General features: G+C 42.7%; 1 pseudogene; it reads right to left on the reverse strand.

Moving 5' to 3' along the window:
• Nucleotides 1–919: 919 nt before the first annotated feature.
• On the reverse strand, nt 920–1,028 carry LOC144820421 (5S ribosomal RNA; annotated as a pseudogene).
• Nucleotides 1,029–24,503: the final 23,475 nt, after the last annotated feature.

Genomic DNA, 24,503 nt, shown 5'->3' on the forward strand with positions numbered 1-24,503 from the left:
ATGTTGAATTAATATGGAATGGTGGGTATATGATGAGAAATAATGGGGGAATTTGCTACCTACCTATCTAAGAAATTGTGTGGGAGAAGTTAATCCTTATTTGCTTTTGGTCCATTTGGGAGAATATGTCTTGGCTCACCTGAAGAACGTAGCTTTAATGAAAAACATGAAAAGGGAATTACCAGAGGCGAATAGACTGTAGGGAGACACAACTATTTATCAGGTTCGGCACACTTTCTTCTAACCTTTAGGTGTGAGATGTTTCACGGTTCTGGGTCTGAAGGGTTCTGGTCTATCCGAGGTAGGGGCGACCCTTTCTGATAGCAATGGTGCTGGTGACAATACAACGTCAGGGCAGACAGTTCCATCCCAAAGGAGTCCCTGAGAAGAAAAAACCCTGAAGGAAATACCTCTTTTGGAAGCGGTGACTCCAGAATCCAGGTTACAGGACACGTCAAGGAGGATAGTCAGCAAGGTGACGACAGACTTGGAATGAAGAGGAGAATTGCAGAAAAAGGAACCCACATCAATGAAGTAGCAAACTGGATCAAAGTGTCACCAACAGAAGCGAATGGATATCAACAGGAGTGAAGAGACACCAACAGGAGGGAAGATACACCAACAGGAGCAAAGACACACCAACAGGAGTGAAGAGTGTTGCAATTCAAGAAAAATGTGAATTCCAGCCTCTTATATACCCAAGAACAGGAAGTGACTCAAGAGGAAAAGGAGAACCACCATCTTGGTTTGGGAAAAAAAGGAAAAATATTAGAAAACCTCTATCTTGGAATGGTGAAGAAAAAAACAGTACACAAGGCATTCTGGGAACCAAACAGAGAAATTATGGGAGGAAGAAACACGAAAAAATAGCCCCTAAACCAGCACTGCAGGCAACACATAGTAATGCAGAATTCAGGTAAGTCTACAGCACCTGGTACTCCCAGGCGGTCTCCCATCCAGGTACTAACCAGGCCCAACCCTGCTTAACTTCTGAGATCAGGGGCTTTCAGGGAGGTATTGCTGCAAGCAGGCTGCCGCCTACACTGGTGGCGTGCCCCAAGAGCAAAGAGAAGCAGTGCAGGGTGCATCTTTGCACCGAGAAAAGAAACGGCGGGCCGCCACACTGAAATGCAGCATGCCCAGTGTCCAGAAATAAGTGCAGCGGACTGTGTTATGGGCCGAGGTGGTGTGGCGGGAGGTGCCACGGGCCATGACCCGGTCCACGGCGTAACACTATTGCGTTGACAGTACTTGTACCCAGGAAGGTTTGGTAACCTTATGAAACTGATCGTCACTGATGAAGTGCACCATAAGGTGTAGGTCAGGTAGACTGCAGGTCAGGAGCCCTGCAACTCGCCACTTGGTTACTGTTAATGATGACAGAGGCTGCTGTATGATGCCTAGTAATGTCTCTGTGGCACTCAATGTGTGTTGAAGAATGTGGGCTGTATACACAGGAAGTCTCTCTACAGCAGTCATTTAATCTCAGTGACAGGCGGTGGATTTGTGTCTCTGTGTTATCTGTCCGTCACCTATGTCACTTACATTGTAGGAGATACCAGAACATTGTATATGAGACTAGGAAAGTGTAACCTTGCATTCATGAAGTTCTAGAACATAGAGTAAGGAGCCTGTGCACTGCTGAACTGGCAGTTGGCAGTCTGTGGCTGAGGTATATGGAATACACCTTGCTTTTCTTCACTCTCTACTCTGCTTATTGTGCAATTCTTTTATCGTGCATTGAACACTGTCAACAAGGACATTATATGTCCAGGTACACCTCAACACGCACTTGATGCAGAACGAAGATGGAGTGTGACCACTCTCAGGAACTGATGGGTTTTCAGGGAGGGATCCTGGTTACACAATTGAGTCCAGGATCATTGCATCAAACTAACGGTGATACACAGTGAGTACTTTTGCCGATGGTCGCTGGCTGTGAGCCTGAGCAGTGAATAATTGCCTACTGGCGGCAGTCGCTGTGATGACTTAACAGTCATCCCGATGTGAGTCCTTTTATCCCCTTGAATTATTGGCTTGGGAAACAAACTGTGTGCCAGAGGATGCAGTGCTTTCAACCTCTGCCAAGCACGTAGCATGTGCACAATTAGAAAGAGAAATGACTATCTGACGCCGCTCTCCACTTCCAACATCAGCATGAAGGGTGTGCAGATTTCCGATGAGGGTGCACACTGTACATGAGGGATCCCCTCCTTTTGTACCGCCGAACTTAAGCGGCTGCGAACTGATGGGAGCGTTTGTGATGCCGCATACATGCAACAACAAACTGTTGTGAGCACGAGGGGTGCATGCTGAGCATTAAATTCACCACCTGTGGCATTCCTTGCTCACTGGGGGTGTGTACTGAGCATGAGAATTGATCATATAAGCGACTACAAACTGATGTGAGCATGAGTGTTGCTGTGCTCAAGCAGCAATGAACTGTTGTGAGGGGTGCTCGCTCAACATGACAATTCACCACCATTAACACACCTCGCTCTAAGCACAATGAAGAGAATTCAGCTCTCAAGAACATGAATTAGGGTCTCACTCCAGTAGGACCGCTGACCTTCCTAAAGTCTGCCTTCCCAAGTGCAAGCAGCATCCTTGTTTCCATGGGGTTCAGTGGGAGACCGGAGGGAGGAATATCTGCAAGGAGTCTTGCAAAGACTTTCTGTGGTACGCCAAGTACTGCCCGGCGTTTGTCACATTGTGTGTCAGGCTTGCAAGGTTTTCCCCTCCTCATTGATTCTGGGCTTCCGAGTCTTTTCCTGTCGAAACAGACCTAGCACCACCTGGAGGCAGTTGAGTAAAAACACACATATGCCAGCAGTGATAAAAGAGAACAGAAACTCATCATGTGATTACATTTTGCTTTGCCATATACTGCAAGTCCTAAGCGTCAATTTGGTTGTTAGGGTAGAGGGGTTGGAGAAAGTGGGTTGGAGGATATTTTATGTGACATCGGAAAAAGAAAAGAGTATGCAGAATGTTACTCCTCACCCCTTCTTTTGACCTCCCCCTGGGGAACCACCATTGAAGTTGAATAGATGGAAAAAGTATTTAATAATTATTCCATAGTGCATGGGCCTGTTTTGAGTCTAGAGAGGAAGATAGTACTGCTACAACATTGTTTCGGAGCAGAGGGATAAGAAATTCTAGAGTGTTTACCTGATCTGAGTGCAGATGGGTCCAGGGGGTTACATGAATACAAAATAAGGATAAAGAAATTAGATTATCATTTCCTTCTTAGGATCAGTATAATTATGGAGCGTTATCATTTTGGGAAACTCTCAAAAAAGGAAAGAGAAATAGTACAATAATCTTTTGTCTGAGTTTCGTAAATTGGCAGCCTCATATAAGTTTGAAGCCACAAATGGCAAACGCATCAGGGACAAATTGTTGTTGAATTTTAAAATGGAAAGGAAACAGGCGGAACTTTGGCTAAAAGATAATCTTCCCTTGGGAGATGCTGTGATTGTGGCAAAACAAGTAAAGTACATGATGAAATGTGTCAAAGAAATTAAGTAAGACACCAATAGTAAGGAACATGTATAAATAGTTAGGGATGATACAAATGGGGTACAAATAGTTAAGGATACTCTATGACAAAGGACAGCAGGAGTGTCAGGGTCTTCAAGGGGCAATGTTGCAAATGTGGAACGGGTGGCCACTTGGCGAATAGTAAGGAATGTTCAGCAATAAAAGCTGTATGTAATAAGAGTGGGAGGAAAATACATTTTATGGCGTGATGCAGAAGTAGCTCTGGTAGCAAGAAACCTGAGAAACGTTGTGTCTTAGGTGTACAAAGAATACAGAGGTGCACCACTTCTACAATCCTAGTTCTAATCCTAAATGTATCCACAATGTTCCGGAAGTAGTCGAAATTATTCTCTTTATTGTTGCATCGTCAATATGTATAAAAATAATTCATCCAACACGTTTCGTTCACATACATGTGGACTTCTTCAGGGCACAAGGAAAATAAGAAATATCCGTCCTTATTTGGGAAAGAGAAGTTTGTAGGTCTGGTCATATATGGTCATCGAGAATATAATATAAATCCTTAAAAAGGTCCATGCAATAGGCCCAAAGCTTGAGACAATCGTGAAAGGTCCGAAGTCCGCTGTTTGTTACAATTCGTCTTGTAAACACTAAGTATCATTAAGCAACTTGTTTATGCTTATTCCTTGTCGATTATTGAAAGAGGGGAAAGGATCTGAGTCTCATCAAGCACTGCGATTGGTGTAGACCCCTCTTAAACATAGCCCTCCTAGTAGCTTCCAAAGTGGCAACAGACCGCAATGAGGTTGACGATGAAACAATAAAGAGAAGAATTTCAACTACTTCCGGAACATTGTGGATATATTTGGAGTTGTAATAGAACCTTGGGAAGCAACTGAATGGTTATCACCCATTGTAGTGGCAAGCCAAGCAAACTGTAAGATAAGTTCCCTTTGCCAAATATACCAGAGATGATCACAACTGTAGCTGGAGCAAAACTCTTCTCAGTATTTTATCAAACATCTGCCTATTGCCAGATCCGTGTACCTTCGGACTCAGAAGCGCTCGCTGCTTTAATCACACCAGTGGGGGGCGTAAACATTAAAATGCATGCCATTTGGCCTGGTAACGGTGGCAGCGGTCTTTCAGAAAACCATGTCTAATATACTGTCTGGAATTCCAGGGGTGTTCTGTTATCAGGATAATGTTCTGATATTTGAGAAATCAACAGGCACAGCATACTGAAAGACTTAGGCAAGTTTTAGACAGATTCAAAGATTATGGCCTTACAGTAAGGAAAGACAAATGTAAACTTCAATGCACTGAAATAAACTATATTGGGAATAAATGCACTTCTGAAGAGGTACAACCCAAAGCAGAGCTGGTTAACACCATAATGAAAAAATTAGTGGCACCCAAAACCAAAGACGAGCTGAAATCCATTTTGGGAATGATAGAATTTTATAGTAAATTCATCAGTAACTTTGCCAGCCAAACGTGCCATACGCGCAAATTGTTGAAAAATAGGGTAACTTTTAAGTGGGATGGGCATTGTGAGAGAGAGAATTTAAAGATTTCAAGAATGCTCTGACCAATGCACCAGACTTGAAAGAGTTTGTTCCAGGGAAAAAAATATCATTACAACAGATGTCACTGCAAAAGGGCTAGGGGCTGTACTTCTACAAGAAAGTGTAAAGGGTGAGGAAACCATTGCATTTGCCTCAAGAGCACTTGGGCAATCTGAGGTACACTATTCTGTCATTAAAAAAGAAGCATTGGCAGTGTAACAAAAGTAAGAACTTTATTTGGGGGACTGTGTTCAAGTTAAGAACAGACTACAAGCCGATTAAGGAGGTATTTTAAAATAAGGGCTGGATGCATGCTAGAACTGGAAGTCAGAGGTATGCACCCTCTCCAAGCAAGAAACACCACTCTAGTCAGGGTAAGCTAGATACACAGTAAAAGATAACCTGTGCTCACCCTCTTGTAGATTGGCGCAGAGCAGTCAGGTTTATCTAAAGAGGCAATGTATAAAGTATTTTTGCAAAACACACACACAGTAACACAATGAAAACACCACAAAAAGACTCCATAAAGGTTTTGAAAAATTGAACATATTTCTATAAGTAAAACAAGACCAAAACGACAAAAAATCAAATAAGTAGAATTAGAGTTATGAATTTTTAAAGAATAAATTAAAAAGTAGTGCTTACAAATAAATAGTGTTTAGGGGTTACTTGAGGTTGCACTGGACTGGGTTAAAATCCAAAGTTCAGGCTGCAGCCATGGAGGGGAGGTCAGCTACAGGACTCACTCAAGTCCTGCTGAAAAAGTACCTTGGATTGAGCGAGCATCAACATCGAAGGCTCGATGTGTCGATTCCGATCCAGACTGGCAATGTAGGCGCTGTCGATGAATCCCTTTCTGATGCAGGCACTGCATTTTTGTCATGCTACATCGTCTGTCATCGTCGAGCCACACAGTCCATCAAAGCAAAGTCGTCGATCTGCTCCTGTGTAGGCGTCGAAGGGCAACGCATCATTACCGATTGGCGCAAAGTCATCACTGAGTCAATTTTGATCATTCTGCACAGAAAAAAATCACTTTCAAGGAGCAAGGACTGGATTGGCACCACGTGGCAGGACAGGAATCACAGATTGCAGAGTCCAGGTGCGGTTGCAGGGTTAAAGAAAGTCTTCAGAACAGGGGGAAAGCCAGCATGCCCCTGGAGTCACTCTGGGTTCAAGTGAGATGGGTACAGTCTTTGCCATCAGCAGGGCAGAGATCATCAGGCAGCAGGGCAGCACAGCACAGCAAAGCAGAACAGCAGTTCTTCCAGACCAGCAGTCAAGCAGAGTGGCAATCTTTGTGGCACATCAGTCTTTACTCCTGGCAGAGTTCTTCAGAGGTCCATTAGTGTACTGTCTTGCTAGAGTCAGAGCCCCGGTACTTATACCAGTTGTGTCTTTGAAGTGGGGGCGACTTCAAAGAAGGGTTTTTGAAGTGCACACAGGCCCTTTATTTACAGCCCAGGCTCCAGACTATCAGTAGGAGGTAATAAGCCCTTTGTGTGGGAAACATGCCTTTGACTATTCCGGTATAAGGCAGTGTCAGCTTCCCCCACTTCTCCTGCCCAGGAAGAGCTATCAGAATGTAGATGAATGCAGATTATTTTTCTTCCGCACCTACCTTTCTTGTGTTTGTGGCTGTCTAGAGGGAATGAATAAAGTGTAGCTGTCCCCCACCCCAGACGTGTATTGGAGATAGGCAGCAATAACAGAGAAATGCCCACTTGCTAAAAGTGGCATTTCTAAAATAGGGATATATGACGTTACCACGCATTCTTTTACCACGCAGACCATTACCACGCATTTTTTACAACGCAGGACCCTTTACCACGAATACCTTTACAACGCAATACACTACAACGCAGGTACTATTACAACGCATACCATTACAACGTAAGTATAGGTAAGTAAATAATATGGTAAAATAATGTAATTATTAATAATATTTTTTTTTATTAATAAATTATTATTTTAATATTTAATATTTTAATTATTTATATTAATATTTATTTTTTAATTTTTAAATATATATGTTAAAAATACCCCTGTACCCCAAAACCCAAACCCAGCCCTGAAACCTAAAAATACCCCTGAACCCCAAAACCCAAACCCAGCCCTGAAACCTAAAAATACCCCTGTACCCCAAAACCCAAACCCAACCCTGAAACCTAAAAATACCCCTGTACCCCAAAACCCAAACCCAGCCCTGAACCCTAAAAATACCCCTGTACCCCAAAAACTGAAAACTGACCCTGAACCCTAAAAATACCCCTTTACCCAAAAACTGAAAACTGACCCTGAACCCTAACAATACCCCTTTACCCAAAACTGAAAACTGAGCCTGAACCCTAAAAATACCCCTTTACCCAAAAACTGACCCTGAACCCTAAAAATACCCCTTTACCCAAAAACTGAAAACTGACCCTGAACCCTAAAAATACCCCTTTACCCAAAAACTGAAAACTGACCCTGAACCCTAAAAATACCCATTTACCCAAAAACTGAAAACTGACCCTGAACCCTAAAAATACCCATTTACCCAAAACCCAAACTTAAATATTTTAAATAAAATTATATACTTACCAATACTTACGTTGTAATGGTATGCGTTGTAAAGGTATCTGCGTTGTAAATACCTGCGTTGTAATGGTATGCGTGGTAAAGGGTCCTGCGTTGTAAAAGTTGCGTGGTAAAGGTAGGTCGTGGTAAAAGTTGCGTGGTAAAGGTTGTATACCCTAAAATAGTAATGCTAAATCCAACTTTACCATTTAAGAGGATTTATCATTACCATTCCAAGGATATAAAACATGATGCAGTTACTCCTTTCTGTTCAGAAATTACAGCTTAAAAGTGTATTAGGGAATTCCCAATGCTAGCCTATAAGAGGAGTAGGCCTCATAGTAGTGAAAAATTTATTTAGCTTTTACCACTACCAGTACATGCAAAACTTAACAGTAAATGTCCTATCTTTTACTTACATACCACCCTGCCCTACGGGCCACCTAGAGCATGGCCAAAGGGGTGACTTGTGTGTAATAAAAGGGGAGTTTAAGGCTTGGCAAGTAGTTTTAAATGCCAGGCCGATGTGGAAGTAAACTATGCACATCGGCCCTGCAGTGGCAGTACTGAAATAGGTCTGAAAGACTATTTGTGTGGGTGGCACAATCAATGTGGCAGGCCCATTAATAGTATTTAGGTTACAGGCCTTGGGTATATGGAATTCCACTTTACAAGGGACTTACAAGTAAACTAAATATGCCAATTGTGTATACACCAATGCTACTTTGTAGGGGAGAAGCACATGCACTTTAGCACTGGTCAGTCATGATAAAGGGCTCAGAGTCCTAAAGCCCACAAAATAGAAAGTCAGAAAAAGAGGAGGAGGAGGAAGGCAAGAGGTTTGGGTGATCCTTCAGAGAGGGCCATTTTCAAACATAGTAATTTCCAGGAGAATTAGAAGATGGGTCATTAATCTACAAGAGTACGCATTTGACGTAGAATATATCCTTGGTACACGTAACTTTGCAGCAGACCCACCACCACCGAAGACCGAGAACAAGGGGAGAAAACTTCCCGTACTGGATCACGGCAAGCGCGGACAAAGTCACACCTAGGAATTCCACCAACCCAAAGAAATGAACTCAACACCCCAACTGGTCCATGGCAGACCTTAAAATCCAGAAACGAGACTGCAGACAGAAGGAAAGAAGATGGCGTGACAGTAAGACCCTTGAGGATCGAAACCAATTCAGAGACGCTCTCAACTGTTACCACCACATCCTCAAAAACACCAAGAACACCGCCCTAGTCACCTGCATCAATGACAGCTCCAACACCAACAAAGAACTGTTCAACATAGTCAAGGAGTTTACCAACCCGTGGGCAACAGAAAAAACACCATCACACCCTCGCAAGCCCTCTGCAACACGCTTAATGACTTTCTCCACAACAAAATAAACACAGTCTATCAAAGACTACGCACCTCAACCACCCACTGAGGAGAACATCAACCTCCTTACGCTGGCCGACAGCCACCTACACCAGCTCACCTCATGGAACACCCTGAATGAGAAGGAAACGGTGTCCATCATGAGACCATTCACTCCATCAGACCCCTGCCCTGCACACCTTCAACCTGGGCAATCAACTCATCATCAAATAACTCAAAAAGGTCCTCAACTCCTCGACCACCACGGCCCACTTCCCCCTGAAATGGAAATATGCTGACGTGAAGCCGCTGCAAAATACCGACCCATCTCCCTGCTCCCCTTCCTAGCCAAGGTCATCGAGAAAGCAATCAACATTCAGCTAACCAGACATCTGGAGAACCATACCCTACTGGACCCTTCCCAAGTCGGCTTTAGAGCAAACTACAGCACAGAGACAGCTCTAATCGCAGCCACAGACGACATGCGAATGTGGCTAGGCCACAGAAAAACCGCAACCCTCATCCTCCTAGACCTCTCAGCAGCCTTTAACACCGTATCCCACCACACACTGATCAACAGACTCCACCAGATCGGAATCCAAGGAGCAACTCTCAAGTGGATTGCTTCCTACCTCACAGGAAGGACATACAAGATCATCATCCTCCCTACTCCTTACTCCCTAAGAACATCACCCGCAATGTACCTCGAGGCTCATCCCTCAGCCCAACCCTCTTCAAAGTATACATGACACCCCTGGCCAACATCGTCAGGAGCCACAGACTCAATATCATCTCCTATGCCGACGACACCCAACGCATCCTATGCCTGATAAATGTCCCACCGATCAATACAGACAGGTTCCAAAGATGCATGAAGGATGTGGCCATCTCGATGAATAACTGTCTCAAATTCAACACAGATAAGACAGAACTTCTCATCTTCGGAAAAGGCAATGACAAACTATGGAACAATAAATGGTGGCCACTTGAGCTGGGCCCGACCCTCAAAGCCACCGAACACACCTGCAAACTGTACATCATCTTCGACAGGCAGCTATTCATAAAGTAGCAGGTCAGTGCCATCTCATTTGCATGCTTCCTCACCCTACCAATGCTCAGGAAGGTCTTCAGATGACTCCTGTCCAACACAAGGTAAACTATCACACAAGCTCTCATTTCTAGAAGTAAAGTAAAAAAAAATTATTGCACAATTATTTAAAATCATTGCAATATGCACATACTAAATTGGCCATTAAAATAAAAAGTGTATTCAGGTCTGTTAAAAGAGACAGTAGAATTGATGGGTAGGGTAAGGGGAAGGGAAAGCAGAAAGAGCCAAGGGGATGTCACTTAGGGGGGTTAAAGTTCAGGCTTCATCAGAAGATAGAGTCAAGCAGTTAATTTCTGTGATGAATTTTACAAAGCGAGTCGCCAACTGTGGCGAGTCCCCCCTCATACATGCCTCAAGCGCTTCTTGACATGTCCTGATGCCTAAAAGAAGCCAAATTGGTCTCAGCCAGAATATTCTTTGCACCCGAAGGCAATGGCAGATGCACAAAATGTGGGTTAAGCTTTCCTCTTCCTGGTTACAAAAATGGCACTGAGAAGAGGCTTCTTTCTTGTATCCCTGGCCAAACTTATATGCCTTCAACGGAATTAAGCCAAAACAAAATCTCATCAGTTGGTGTTTGATATATACGGCTTCATTGCTGATGCGAGATAGGATGGAAGAGTTTTCGGGGCATATAGTTTGGCAGCCCAAGTGCCATGAAAAAGCTGAAGAACATGTTGCATGTCCGATTGATTTGATAGGATTTTAGCTTGCTTGGTTAAAAGCTTCGATTTCGTTTCGTTGGACAGGGAAGAGGACCATATATCCCCCGCTTCGAGGGATTTGAGGCAGAATGTCAGGTATTTATTCCATGATGTAGTTGGGTTGTTAAGCAGGGGCCATATGCAGCTCTTCAGCGTATGGCGGTTAGCTTGTTTCGCTTTCAGACAGTATGAGACATATCTTTCACCCATAATCCAACGCATAGAAGATAAAGAAAATTCTTTCCGGATTTGGGCATGGGAAGTCGAATTTGGCAATCGAAAGACCCGGCGATAGCATGATGAGTGTGCTCTATCTAGCCAGTTGTTAATTTTATCTTTAAAGAGTATTGCACCAAAGGAGATTGTAGGAAGGAATTTTGCGTTGATCAATTTTATCAATGGGACAAGGTCCTGGGAATGCAGAGCGTTCTTCATTCTCATGAAGGCCCCCTCTAAACTACGAGCCACTGCCTGCATCTCGGTTGTATGCACCGAGCATCTCCCTTTATGATCAATCCAGACGCCCAGATATTTATATGCAGTGACAGTCTCCAGTGGTTTCCCTTCTATAAACCATATGATCTTTTTTGTATTCGCAGGTGAAATTGCCATCGCTTTGGTTTTACTAACGTTAATCTCTAGCAAATTGTTGTCATTACTAGGAGACTTGACTACGGCAACTCTCTCTACGTAGCAATCACAACCCAACTCATGAGGAAACTCCGGACCATGAAGAACACAGCAGCCAGACTCATCCTTGATCTCCCCCAGACAGACACACATCACCTCTCAATTCCGGATACCCCATTCGCAAAGAGATGGCAGTTGAAGCTGCTCACCCATGCTAACAAGGCACTATTCAACAAAGGACCGGCGTACCTCAACAAACAAGAGAATTTCAACCAACCTCCCAGGGAGCTCCACTCCAGATCCTTCTCCCTAGCAGCTACCCATTTCATCCACCGAGTGAACAGCAGAGGCCACTCCTCCTCCCACCTGGCGGGTAAGACCTGGAACACCCTCCCCCCACACCTCAGGGCAGCTCCATCGCTCCAACAGTTCAGAAGGACCTCAAGACCTGGATTTTCAACCAATAGGAGCAGGCAGCAGAATCTCACAGCAGTAGCCCTCAGTGCTACAAGACCTTCACGGGTGTAGCAGCCGCACTATACAAATCCTGATTGAGTGATTGCTTGTCCCGATTGGTTGATGACACAGAAAAGGAAGAGAAAGTCTGTGATTACAAAAGTGAGGATATAGAATTACACAAAGAAAATGTGTGTATGATCACTAAAGGGATGGTTGAGAAGGAAAAATGGAAAAAAGTGTTAGAAACTGATCCCATTTGAAGAAAAATACAAGATTTGTTAATCCAGTGGTGGGATTGCGTAGAAAAGAACGAAGAGTGGCCGAGGCCATATTGGATGGTCAGAGAAGAATTATTAGAAGTAGATGGATGCCTTTTCAGAGGCACAAAATACTGATTGACATAGCACACAAAGGGCATCTAGGGATCATCAAACACCCTTTTAACTGACAATGATGTTCAGTTTTGCTCCTGGGAAAAGAAGGTATCTATGCAATGTAATGAAATAACAGGCAAACATAGTGCCCTGTATCACTCAGAAACCAATGGGGCAGTAGGAAGTTTTAACAAAACACTCAAATAGGGCATTCAGCTGGCAAAATCAAATGAGTGGAGCTGGAAAGATGAGGTTTGGAGGCCAAGAGTGTCTTATCACCTAGCTCCTTATCAGTAGGACGCCCAATTCTAGGCTGGTACCTGGGTGGATGAAGTGGCACAAAGGTTGGGTGAGGGTTGATGTAGACCAACAGTGCTGAAAAAAGGAGTTGCAGTTGTAAGCAGCCTGCAAAGAGAGGTTTGGCAATTACATAAGACCAAAGTAATCAAGTTTAAAATGGGTGACTGGGTAAGAGTGAAAGACACACAATTGATTGACGGAATGCAGACAAATCCAAAACATTCACCCCCAAACAAAAGATCTGGGTTAAATCCATCATTCCTTTGCTCACCATGCCACCCCAGTTTAGACCTGGCCTTGTGCAAATCAGTCTTGACCCTGTGCCTCATGGGAACAGTCCAGCCTGAACTGCCAAGCCAGGTCCTCCCTGGAATGGAAACAAGCATCCTAGGACCGGTTTCGGGGTTTCCCGTCTCATCAGCCAGGATGGCCTTGGCTAGGAATGGGAGCAGGGAGATGTTCTTGGAAAAATATCTTTTGTGAAAAAAGGTAGATGTGTGGTATCTGACTGTCACCTATGTCCCTTGCACTGTAGTAGATACCGAAACACTGTAGAGGAGACTAGAACAGTGGAACCTTGCGGTCACAAAGTTCTAAAATAAAGAGTGAGTAGCCTGCATAATCCTCAATCAATCAATCAATCAAGGCATTTATATAGCGCACTACTCACCCAGAGGGTCTCAAGGCGCTGAACTTACAGTTGGCATGCTTTGGCTAAGGTGTATGGAATAAACCTGAGGATTTAATTCACTCTCTGGCCTGCTCATTGCATAGTCCTTTTATTGTGCATTGGAGATCATCTTTTGATCACAGAGCTACTGAGGGCTGCCAACACCAACATGCACACTGACCCTGAAGCACCTGTGAGATGCTACTGCAATGCTTCAGTAAGTGCTTTTATTGGTGCATACCCTGAATGAGAGGCGAGGTTCAGAATGAGGATGCGCTACCTTAGATCAGTTCTCACATGCTGCCCATGCAGAGTCAGACATAGGCTGAACAATTTTGTAGACGCTGGGTAACCTTGAGGTCTCTTATACAGGTCCTGTGGAATCAAGGCTGTAGAATATTGTTTTCAACTACTATTTTTATTGCAAGTGTGTGTGCTGGAAGTTTTTATGATTGAATTACTTTAACAAAAATAAACTACTATGAGTATGGAGGATTGCACTTGTGGTTTTACGTAGAGGCTGCCATATCCTTTTGTTTGATTATCTGATTGTCTAGACAACTACCCACCTTCCAGATATCAGCGGAGGCAGCCATTTTGAAAATACAATTTTCACCCACCCATCCAGTACCATAAAAACTTTCTCAGGTGAACATGAAAAGCGACTCCCATGGACTTCTGCTGAGATTTCCTTTGGGCATTATGGGCATGTGATGAGCTTAGCTAGGACTAGGTGCAGCTCCATGGTGATGTCAAGATACTGGGTATTGAAGGGGCGTACTGTTTGTCCAGAAGTCAACACGCTTACTGTTTTTGGCCAGCTTACTGACCTTGGAATCATTTTCTACACAAACTGCCTTTCCTGCGGGTACTAACTCTCATTGTTTAACTTGTCCTAAATACTTTAAAATGCAATAAATAATTAAGTGCTCATGTTTTGTAACTGCTCTCATGTAAATCGCTCTGCAAACCATTTGGGTCTTGTTCACTTGAAATAATATTTCAAATACATTAGATAAGTATGGTGAACTTTGGCAAGGCGGCCTTTTTCTCAGACTGTGGCTGAGAGTCATTTCTGTGGAGACTTATCATTAAGTGCATGAAGAGGGAGTCCATTTGTCATTGATGGGCAATGAGTTACATTTGTTCGAGACAAATTGTCATGTTTAGTATTCAGCATTGTGATTTAAAGGATTTAGACAGGGTGGAGGGAGTCAGTTTATTTGATTGATGCATGAACTGATGGTCTTGTAGACACCGAGTGGAAAAAGACAGATCGGTGAAGGGCGGAGAGGAATATGAAATTAGGTTTAAACAAGAGAAATGAATTGAACAATGGTTGGATAATTGTCAGGAGGCAGCAAATAGAGCCAACTAGTTATCAGTGTCATTTGAATTATTGGGTAGCTAAAATGGTGGTCGAAGGTGTTAGGTGGTTCATTATCTAGTATACTTGTCTTTAGTTTGTAAAGCTTTGCTGGGGCGATTTGGGGATTATTTAATGCAAACCTGTCTCAAAAAGGAAACATTTCTACATGACTGAGGAATTTGTTGCTCTGCACCGTGACCCGATTATTGCTTTTGAACTGATCTAAGTAGTTCACAACATTCATCCTACTGCTCAGCATTACCTGCACAGTTGTGATTAAGCTGAAGCTGGTCTTTGTGGAATGATGCCAGAGCCCCCCTATAGTTAAATGTGCCACCACTGTCTGCTCCAATCAAGATGCTGCAGTTGGCATAGGTGACCTTCTCTTACCACTCCCGCCATGCAGCAGTGCCCTTCTGAATCAAGTTAAGTGACATGCAGGCAGATAACAGTGTTGTCCCTGCAGGAAAGTGTGTGCACATGGGTACCTAGTTGTGTGAATTTGATAGGTTTCTAAGCATATTTACACCAGAGTGGCCTGGCCTGCAGATAGCCACCTCCATAGGAGAATGCTTATTGTCTCTGTAATTGTCAGGCTGCAGAAGCAATATTCTCTTCGGTCTCTTGCTACCCTCAACAGTCACCATATGTACAGAAATGTGACAGCTGGTGGCAGAAGTGGGGAAAGGGGAACAGGATACAACACAAAGCAAAGAAAAGAAAAATAACTCAACCAATTCTGCTTCATTGCCTGGCTCAATAAGGAGGTCTGCAGAATGTATTGTATCTCTTAAACCTACCAGAAACTAGAGAAGAAACGGCACAATGAAAAGACACCGGAGAGCCTCACAGCCCACAAAGACGCCATCCGCAAACACCATCACCTCATCAGGTCTGCCAAGAGGACCTCCTTCAAAGACTGCCTCGACAACAACGCACACAACAGCAAGGAGCTCTTCAACATCATAAAGGAACTCTCCAACCCCAGCTCCAACACCAATGACATCCCGCCGTCGCAAGCCCTGTGCGACTCCCTCGCCTGTGACTCCCTCGCCACCTTCCTCCACCGCAAGATTGCTGATATCCACGACAGCTTCAACTCCCAGACAGCCCCAACAGACATCAACACTCCAGATTCCCCGCACACCATCGACCACGACCCCCTGCCAGCCTGGGCCAATGTGAACATCGATGACACCATCAAGACCATGAGCACAATCCACTCCGACTCCCCGTCAGACCCACTCCCGCACCACATCTTCAACAAAGCCAGCAGCTCCATCGCACCCCACGTGCACAACATCATCAATTTCTCCTTCGAGACCAGGACCTTCCTGGTCGAGAAGTGTAAACCCACCGAGATCAACGCCCTACTCAAAAAACCCTAGGCAGACCCGAGAGACCTCAAGAACGTCCGGCCCATCTCTCTGCTTCTATTCCCAGCCAGGGTCATTGAGAAGATCGTCAACAGACAGCTAACCCGATACCTCAAAGAAAACAGCATCCTGGACTCATCCCAGTCAGGAGACTGCCCTCATCGCCGCCATTGAAGACATCAGGACCCTGCTGGACAACGGTGAGACCGCGGCCCTCCTCCTCCTGGACCTCTCCGCCGCCTTCGACATTGTCTGCCTACGCACACGCCTCCACGACGCAGGGATAAGAGACAAGGCCCTGGAATGGACCACCTCCTTCCTCTCCGGCAGAACCCAGAGTGTTCCCCTCCCCTGATTCTGATCCGAAGCCTCCAAGATAATCTGCGGCGTACCCCAGGGATCATCCCTCAGCCCGACACTGTTCAACATCTACATGGGCCCGCTCACACAAGTCGCCCGACAGCGCAACCTCAACATAATCTCCTACACCGACGACACTCAACTGATCCTCTCCCTCACCAAGGACCCCTTCACCGCCAAATCCAACCTCCACGAAGGAATGAAGGCCGTCGCCGACTGGATGAAGATCAGCCGACTGAAGCTGAACACGGACAAGACGGAGGTCCTCATCCTCAGCTCCAACCCTTCAGCCTGGGACGACTCCTGGTGGCCTACGGCACTGGGAGCAGCCTGACACCCACCAACCACGCATACAACCTGGGAGTCATCCTCAACTCAACACTCTCCATGACCAAGCAAGTCAACGCAGTCTCCTCCTCCTGCTTCAACACCATCCGCATGCTCCGCAAGATCTACAGGTGGATCCCAACAGATACAAGAAGAACAGTCACCCAGGCCCTAGTCAGTTGCAGACTCGACCTCGACTATGGAAACGCCTTCTACGAAAGAGCCCCGGCCAAGTTCATCAAACGACTGCAACACATTCAAAACGCCTCTGCACGCCTGATCCTCAATGACCCACGCAACAGCCACATCATCCCCCACCTGAGAAACCTGCACTGGCTCCCCGTCAACAAGAGAATTTCCTTCAAGCTCCTAATCCACACACACAAGGCACTCCACAAGACTGGCCCAGCGTACCTCAACAGACGACTCTTCTTCTACATCCCCAACCACCAGCTCCTTTCTGCCGACCTTGCCCTCGCCACCGTCCCTCGCATCTGAAGAACAACCACTAGTGGCAGATCCTTCTCCCACCTCGGCGCCAAGACCTGAAACACCCTCCCACTGAGCCTACGACAGACCCAAGACCTGCTGACCTCAGGAGGCTACTCAAGAAGTGGCTGTTTGACCAGTAGCGCCCCCCCCCTTTTCCCCCCCAGCGCCTTGAGACCCTCACAGGTAAGTAGTGCGCTCTACAAATTCTTGATTGATTGGTTGATTTATTGAAGGCAAAGGGCATTGCTTTAGAGAATGGTTGTTCAGAAAAATAAGCATAACTGCAATTGTGAATTGATATACTTGAACTCTCTCTAAGTAACCAACTCGCTGTAGTTTTATAGGGAGCGGGTAATTCCTGAAAACTGACATACAAGAATAGGTATTTAAAAGTATACATATACACTAATATTGTTCTACATATTTTTGATAACTACTCAATGTGTCATTACTACACAGTCTCCTGAAGGAGAAGAGTTATAGTTTCTACATGACTTCTGTAAAACTGGAAATATAATTAATATGGTTAATAATCTGTTGTTCTCTGTTCTTAGCTATAGCTCATGCTCACTAAAACCATAATACTTTAACATGACAATTGCACGCACATACACAATGATCCACTTTCATAGGCCTTCATGTTTATTAACAGCATACCATAGTAGAATAGAACATCTGTAATACCTTAAGAAGCAATAGGTCTTCACGAGGTAAATCTGGAATCCATGTAGGGTGGCCCTGTAAATGAATGGCTTAGCAAAGGATGACATAAGTTATCAAAGATGACTACCATCTCTCTGAAAACACACAAAGATTTGTGGCCTGCTGGGAATTGTAGTTTTCTGCCAGCATGTGGCCATGCAGTGTGTCCTATGCAAGTTGCTTTAGTCCAAGCAGCACCAATACTTCCTGATACCCGCCAGCCTTTCCTTTGCTGAAAAGCACCCAGCCTGAGCGGATCTGGAGTACGACCTCCACAAGTATGGACTACATGGAACGGCAAGAAGAGCCTAGAACTGCAATTACTAACAGCAATGTGGAAATTTTATGTTGCCAGATCACAGATAGCTCATCCAGCCCTGTGTTTTTTTACATTGAGGAATGTGTAATCTAGCATTTATAATTGGAAACCTGAACTACAACCAATGAGCAAGAGTCAACAATAGCTATCTATCTATCTATTACCATGGATGAGAGGGGGCTAAACATGGATGCATACTGACGGGAAAATTCACTTGATTCTATACTGCTCTATATGTCTTCCTGTCAGGGTTCATCACTGTTGACCTTATAAGTGCAAAACTGGTGTGAGGCAACACATCCGCCTTTTGAAAAATACCATTAATAGATACCTGCCACAATCCCACTGGATCTATATTAATTTAAATAAGTGAGATGGGTTTGCACAAGGGCACCAACCTGTTTGAATTCAAAGGAGTTTGCTACCCACCAGAGTTGAATGAGTAAAGATTTATTACACCATAAAGAAAGGATCAGGCTACAACATTTGCAGCAGCAATGCTTTACCTGTATGTAGACAACAAGCACCTGCTACAGCTACTCATCTGCTAATTCTTCTGTCTATTATTAAAGATTGCAAACATCTTTTCTATATCTGAAAGTGAAATTGATTGGCATTACCAGTGCTCATTTTCCTAATACTTCTCTTCCTCCTGTGACACGCCCTCCTATTCCTTTTCAGTCGTGGTTCATCTGGGAGTATTGCAATTATGTGATTCTGCCACCAACTTGTTATTAGGAAAAACATTTAACAAAACTCAGATTCTCATACATCCTTGGATGTTTCAGCTTTTGTTCAATAAAATTCAAGAATGGCTGAAGAGATTAACAGTGCACATTTGCATCACTGGACATGGTTGTGTTAAGGGAACATTAGCATACCATATAATCACTAAGTTTAAATGTGTCTCACATAATTCTTGCATCCATCCTATACTTCATGCACTAATAATTAATGCTTACCTGCTGGGAAAATCCACCGTGACATCCATAGATATCTCACTCCCTTATTAAGTAAGGGAGTTTTCAAGCCTATCCCATATACCCCTCTAATAGCATGCCTTGCTCCATCTGCTTTGCCCCTTCTGTTGGTTCAGCAACAAGTTCTTTGGCGCTCACTCTTCCACAGTCATTCAATTTGCTCTGCTCTGGGCCTGACTGCCACTCTCTTGTATTCCTGATTTTCAGTTTCACTAAACTTACAGTCTACAAAGCTATTGGGGCTTTTTTATGGGGTATTGTTGCAGTGTTACCCAGTAACCTTTAAAGGATTGTCCAACTAAATAATGACTCAATAATATAATCTAACCATACGTTTATGCTCATAATAGAGTGACTGGAACATATTGTGGCCCAAAAGATCAAAGGTAAGTTGATCATTTTTGTACTGTTTTACTATACTATTGAAGTTTAAAATGCTGTTTATTTAATATCATTTTTATTATGCTGTTAATTATATTGCATAAAGTTTTTATATTATATATGTTACTGTATAATATATTTTATATTTTACTTTTATTGTGTTCTGTTTTTAAATTATTTCCTATTTTTGTAATGCAGTTTATTATGTTTAATACCTATAAAATACATTTTCAAATTATAAAAAATGCACATATTTATAATATATTTTATTATTTAACATACATTTATAATAGTGTAATTTTAAGTATGAATTATATTTATTTCCACAATACACATTTTGGTTGGAGTTTTGTATTAGACTTTGTATACTGATAGTTACAATTATTTCAAAGTTACATCTATTTCTAAGAATTCAGTTGTAAAAGTTACTCAACTATAGATTTTTATGTTTTTATATTTTTATGTTATGTTATTAAAATGTATTACATGTTTCAAAAATGCCATTTATTTGTTTTTTTTTAACTTACCATTATGTTAGTTACATTTAAATACATAGACTTACCAATTGACAGTCGATATTTTGGGCCACGTTGATATTTCTGTACTTTACAATATTGTAAAGTCTATATTTTGGTTGTAGATATTTTAAAATAAAAAAACAAGTTACAAAGTTACAAGTTACAAAGTCCTGACAGCATTATGAAGGTTACACTACTCATGAAATATATGTATTTGAAAAGTCAGAAAACAAAATGCTTAAGAAAATATAAATTACCTTCAGGTTTTAACACTTACCTTTTTTCTTTTATTACTATTAAAATCTTGGTTTGGGGGAGAATTTACAGGAGACTAGGAGCATGGGCTTTGTGGTTATTTTGTGTAATAATAAAATTTTACTTTATACTATATATCGAGGGATATTCCTTGTGGTGGTTTATTTTTATTACTTATCACATAATTAATATAACATATTATAAAAATGTCCCTTCCTGTATTTAAAATATATTGAGATGGCTTAAAAGGGGTAAATGAACAAGAGTATTCTCAGGGTTAGGCATCCCCCTCCACCAATTAGAACGAATGGTGCAGCAAGAGAAAACAATGAGGCAATACCATTTTAACCTTTTAAGTGCGGGTGTCGGCCAATGGCATCTGCACCGGAAGGAGTCCTTTATTTTGTTTTCATATCAGGTTGCTCGAGAAGAGCTTCACAAGCAGCCTGATTGCTTTTTGTATTTGTTTACTGTAGTGGCAATCGGCACGAACATCATTACAGTAAAGTGAAAGTAAAATGAGCTGATGGGCTCGTTTTACTCTCAGTGCACAAGTACTCTGGGGGGTTAGCTCAGCAACCGAGCACTGATTGCTTTGGGAGAGGTATCAATAGAAAGAGAAGAATCTCCCCTTTCCAATGATACCTCTGCCCAGTGGAGCCCTGCTTGGGGATTGCCACAGCAGAGTGATCACCAAGCAGGGTCCGCCCACTAAGCAACAGGGACAAGTCATTGCCTAAGGAGCCACTGCTCCTTCGGTAATGACTTGTGCACCCAAGCACTTTGTCTATTTCAGTCTTTCAGCCCCCCACGAGGGTGAATGGGGTAATTACCTTTATTCTGCCCCCTGTGGGTCAGAAAGCCTGCTAGCAGTCAGGGAAAGCTATTTAACAAAAAAAGCCCATATATAGGGGTCCGGGCTGTGGTGGATTGAGATAATTACCCCCAATATGTCCCCTGGGGGGCAGAAAGCCCACTATATGCCAGGAAAAGCTTTTTTTAACAAAAACATATAGGGGTGGGAATTGCCCACCATGGGCATGCCCCATTATACTAAGGGTGGCATCATACCTCAATTTCCCCCCTGGGGAGGGGGGGGGGCAGAAAGTCCACTAAATACCAGGGTAAGTATATATTTCCTTGCACACTGTGATAATGGAAATCTATAAATGGCTGGAGAGTGAGGAACTGCAAATCAACACGGTTATGTGACAAGAGTGGCATTACTTTGGATATTACATGTGATATCATGCCGTTCTGCCCTACATGGCATTTGGTCCTTTTGGGGCAAAACAAGGGTATGTTTTATATGTGACATTTCGAAGGAAACATAATATTAAAAGAGGAGATATTGAAAGACATATACAGTTGAACATTCAGTTGCAACGCATTATGGACATTGTGGTCCCCGAAGTATCAGTGAAAATAACTTGTGGATGCAAACATTAGAAACTTGAACCAATTAATCAGTGCATTTAATTTTACATTGTTTGCTGACACCCATTATTCAGTTTAAATGGATTATTTTCCTGGCTGTCCCATTTCCATTGGGAGTCCTGTTTTACTGCGGATGTACTCCATTTCTATATTGGGCCCTTCTTCACATTCTGTGTATTTGCTTTTAAAAAAGCAAGCAATTGACCACTTTGTAATTGCATATTATTAAGACTCATGAGGAATCAAAACCCATTATGCTGGACCTACCGCTGTGATTAAAAGACTGTCACTTATAATCGGCTGGTGGACTTGTTTTCAAGCTATGGGAGAAGGAGTGTGTGTTTTCTTTTTGGAATATTAAAAGGATCGATGCTCGCTACCAAGCCGCGACAGGCTGTGCATCCTGAGTGTTACATGTCAGAAGAAGCATATATACTGTAATTACTTTGTGGTGACCGCCAGGAGAGAACTATAAGTACTTAGTGGCGATCGCCAGTAGGTAACGTATAACTTACTGGCGGTCACCACTAAATAGTTATAGTTATGACAATGTTTCCATCGGAAAATCGCTTTTTGATTTGCCAATAACTTTGGTGCCGCTTAACTAATCGTAACGAAATTTTCTAAACTTTTCCCCTTTTTTGGTTCAGCTGCTGTGTTGAAATTTGTGGGTAAACCGTCAAGCAGGGACTTAGAAAAAAGGGAGTTTTCAAAATGCGTCCTCACTATAACTACCTAGTGGCGACCGCCTGTAGGTAATACATATATATACATATATATATATATATATATTTTTATACATATATATATATATATATATATATATATATATATATATATATATATATATATATATATATATATATATATATATATATATATATATATATATATATATATATATATATATATATATATATATATATATATATATCTCCAAACGAAATCTTCAAACCTCCACACCGCACGGCGTGGCGAAAGAAGGAGACAGACCCCACGGCTTCAGGCAAGATGTTGCGTTTATTAGTAACCTTTCTGGCGACGCGTTTCGAGTACGATGTACTCTTGATCACACACCAATTGATCAAACAGCCTGTTATTTTTGAATGCTTAGATTCCCTGACCCCCCCTGTGGGCCACACCTCCTAACGTGCATCACATGACCATTAGACCATAGGCATAGAAAAGGTGCAAATTACAAACTGGAATACAAAAACAGACGATTATTCACATTGTGTTCAGTTTAAAAGATGCTTTTGGCCTGAAACCAATTCAAGTTTTGAAACAAGTCAATCCTGTTTTCAAAATTACAGTCCGTTTTATACATTTAAGATGAATAAAATATTGCATCAGAAAATTATTCCTATTTCAAAAATTGCACATTTCTCGTTAATGTCCTTGACAATATCATAACTGCATGAATGCAAATGCCATGGAACTACTAAAGTGACTAGTGCTTTATCTTTACTGCATGAATGCATATACCCAGAGGTATGTAAAGTGACTAGTGCTAATTCATATAGAATGACAATTTAGAAAAAATTTAAAAAACGATCAAATCATGTGACAAATTGATATGTATGTGGTGGCATACCGCCCTATTTCCCACAAGCTCATGTCCTAAATATTTATAAAAAATTCGAAAACCTCGAATTATGTACATAATAAATATTAAGACCTATTTACAGTTCATATACTCAAAATCAAAATATATGGGCTTTTCTGTACATGTGCTTACTAATAAGTGAAAAAACGATGAGAAAAAAAACATATAGAGAAAAAGCCCGCTGTGAAAAAAAGCTAATGCAAAAATGTATGATTTACAATCTAAATACATAATTTACACAAAGAGAGATAAAAATTCCTTTCACACGAATGGTACTTAGTCCGGTATGTTCATTTCATAATGCACCCTTTTTATGTACCTGAGTGTAGCTTGATAGGTAATGTTAAATATGCACAAGTTGATAGTTCCACTTTGACATACATATCAAGTAGGCCAGAACTAATAAAAAATGTATACTGACCACGCGAGAACTGACAATGGGCAATGTAAAGGTGATGTTTACAGAAAGTTATGGAGATCCTCGGTCGCGTTTAGCCCATAAGGCTGTTTACTGTCCAACATGATGATGTATTGAGTCTCCAACTTTCTTAACATTCTGTCCCTGTCTCCTCCCCTTCTTTGTGCAGGCACTGCATCTATTACATAATAACTCAAGCACGACAGGTCCCTGTCGTGTGTTGAATTAAAATGCCGTGCCGCGGGGTAGGCTGTATCATGGTTTACAACCGCCCGGAGATACTGCAAAATCCTCATGTGCACCCGCGACCTCGTGCTTCCCACATAACACAAGCCGCAGGTGCACGTCAGGACATATACAGCAAACTCCGTGCGGCAGCTGTAATTGCCCTTGATTGCAATTTTAGTGCCTGAAAAGGGATTGACATAATGCGTGGTGTTTTGCCCAAACTTGCACGCCCGGCAAGAACTACATTTGTAGAAGCCTTTTCTAATGAGCCAGTCACTGCCACTGACCAGCTCTGGACTAGGCTTAACCAGCTTGCTGTGCATGCTAAAGGCTCTCCTGAAAGTGATAATTGGTCTGTCTGAAACTCTTGAGCACAGTACACCGTCAGTTTTAAGAATAGACCAGTGTTTATTTATGATGGACTTAATCTGACGTTGTTGCTGACTGAAAGTGGTGATCAACCTGGGAGATTGGTCACCGATCTCAG

Source organism: Lissotriton helveticus, chromosome 2_1 (assembly GCF_964261635.1).
Source record: "Lissotriton helveticus chromosome 2_1, aLisHel1.1, whole genome shotgun sequence".
Taxonomy (NCBI): Eukaryota; Metazoa; Chordata; class Amphibia; order Caudata; family Salamandridae; genus Lissotriton; species Lissotriton helveticus.